Source organism: Lygodium microphyllum, unplaced genomic scaffold (genome assembly GCF_053477565.2).
Source record: "Lygodium microphyllum isolate KBCC unplaced genomic scaffold, Lygodium_microphyllum_v1.1.10 scaffold_55, whole genome shotgun sequence".
NCBI classification, from domain to species: domain Eukaryota; kingdom Viridiplantae; phylum Streptophyta; class Polypodiopsida; order Schizaeales; family Lygodiaceae; genus Lygodium; species Lygodium microphyllum.
Genome location: NW_028229538.1, coordinates 729,637 through 732,399, shown reverse-complemented (window position 1 = coordinate 732,399; position 2,763 = coordinate 729,637).

Sequence of the window (2,763 nt, the reverse complement as noted above, 5' to 3'; positions counted from 1 at the left end):
CATGATATAGAATTCATTTTCAATGTCCTCATAGTCTTCTCTCAATCTCTGAAATACAATCAATAATCCTCAATAACCCTCTATTGGTTGTGGATACCCCTCACAAAAGAGGTATGTCTGATATGAAGAGTCACCAAAGCCACTACAATATCCCTTGAGAACTCACTACTATCATTGTCATTGTAGTCTTCACTTCAAGTCTTCTTTAGCTACTTCTTCTACTTCTTTGAGCTATTTTGAGCTTATATTCTTCCTCTCCTAAGATTGCAAAACATTCCCAAACTAAACATCCATCCATCAGAACATTCACAGAAGCAAAAAAAGACTTATAAAACAAAGACAGAGGCTCTACAGAACACTATAGAGGGTCAACAGAAGGCATAAAAATATCAGGACCTAAAATGGGTCCAACATTGGCTCTAAGGCTCTAGCTAGGCCTCTATGTTCAACCAAAACAACCCACGGCCTCGCAACCAGGAGCATCCAGAGGATACACACATATCTAACTTCTAATTTAGATATTTGTTTGTATGGCTCGTAGTCCAATGGATAACCCTTCCCAAACTCCTCATCATAGGGAGTCCCTACACATATTAGTATTATACACCACATAGAATAGACATAAGGAGCACCCCTCAACTACTTGATGCGGCCCCACTCTATGGCTCTCCTACAACTCAGGGATTGTAGAGTGACGTTGAACATAGTAGTCTCAACCAGTGTGTAACCCCAAGTTTGGAGTAGTGCATGGCTTAGCACACTCACTCTTGCCCCTGTGCCTACAATTCCTTTTTTTGTGGCATCCCCTAGAGCTAGGACTGGCAGGACTACATGTTTTTCCGTGCCTTCCTAGAAAGCATTGATGTGCAAGGATTTAGGCATGGAGTGCAGCATCAGACTCGGTATTTGAGTTTCTAAGTCGTGCTCGGGAGGTAATTCTGTGGTAATTGGCTCATTTGGTTCTTCAACCCACTGCTTTAGTTCTAGCCATAGTGTTGGATGCTGCCTAAGCAAGTTGCTTAAGCTCAACACCAAGAACAGGAGGATGTCTTGGTATTCCAGTTGTGGTCAGCAATGGAGGATCAAGGAAGGCTGTAAAGAGAGATAGGAGTTGTGTTGAAGGAAAAGGAAGAGGCCATAGAAGAAGCGACCAAGAGCCTATAGGACAACTTGCAAAACGCCCAGTAGGAAGTGGAGGGACTAATAGACATGGCCATGACTGAAAGAAAACTGCACCTGGTGGAGCTAGAAAGCCAAGCGCAAACTACTGAAGATCAGTTAGAAAGGCTCACAGAGGCCCACAAGCACTTGTCCGTGGTGGGTTGATCAAGGTAGAAGAATAGCTAAAGAGCAGCTGAACTGTCAAGATAAAGAGAAGATCCAAATGCTAGAAGTATGGGATGAACAACAACAGGTGGTAATGATATTGTCTCAGGAGATGGAAAGGAGCAAGGAAGATCTAGAAAATAAGGCAGAATAGTGGGAGAGGCACAACTTTGAAAGAGTGTGAAGGTTGACAGAGTGCCTAGCAGTGGCAGAGTGCAAGTGGGTGCTCGCAGAATCTAGAGCTGAGGCTGCTTAAGCGTGCTCCAACATGTAGAGGGGTAAGCCTTTTTTAGCACTTGCTTCATGTTAGACAAGTTGAAGGAGAGGATTTGGTGGAGAGAATGAAAAGGAATTTCGAGTTGAGAACCAGAGCCTTAAGGTATGGCCTGCAAGAACGCATACTCCCAACCGGTCCAAGCATAACCAAGGAGCAACAACGCAACTACCTACGACAAGCCGGCCTCTCCACCGATGAGCTCAAGGAACTTGGATTCGAGGAACAAGAGCAACCCCATCCACCCCCAATCCAACCCACTATCGAATAAGACACTGAGGAAGGGCCAGACTTCAAGCATGCATTCAAGGAAGAACTACGAATCAGAGAGCCCAATCTGCCCTTGTCTAATCTACCCTTAGAAGAGTTAGATGGTGCCCACGTTCCTTAGCACATTATTGCTGCAAGAAGAAGAAAACAGGAACTTGTGGAGCAAGCCCAGCAAAGAGCACAAGCACAGCCACAATAGCTTCCTGACAAGCCCATGCCACCACACAAGGATCACCATCCCATCAATTGGCCATAGGAGCTGGCTATCTGGCAACAACGGGAGCTCCAATCCCAACCCTTCTAGTTCTCCTTCCTCTATCCACAAGCCTGGACCAAGTCTTACTCCTGGAGGTAGTGGAAAGGATCATTCATTTGGGCAATACTCTAGCGAACCGAGGGGTCAAGGAGCGAAGCATTGTAATCACACAATGGAGGCGGTAACCCACAGACTACTAGTAGGATAAGGTCTATTAGGTTCCCAAAGCCGTCCGAGGTTACGAGCCACAATGAAAGTAGTGGAGGAGGATCTAGGACACCAATTTTGATGCATGGATGGCCTTCTGTGGCACGCTACAGGAAGAACGCAATTATCATATCTACATGCCCTATCCTCGCAGACACGGAGTGGATTATGATAGGGGGTGCATGGTAGGTACGACTTCCCGAAGATCTACAATGTCAATGCAACAACTCCTGAGGAATGCATGAACTTTAAAGCAAGGGACTTGCATCCACCCATCAACCACTTCCTCAAGGATTTATCTTCTTGCCTGGACCCAACCTTCATAACTACTTGCAATTACCTTAGGACCATTAGGTTCTTACTTAAACAAAAGCCAACAGTTAAGGAGGCCCACCTTTCCCCACTCTTTTTTTACATTAACCTAGGAATA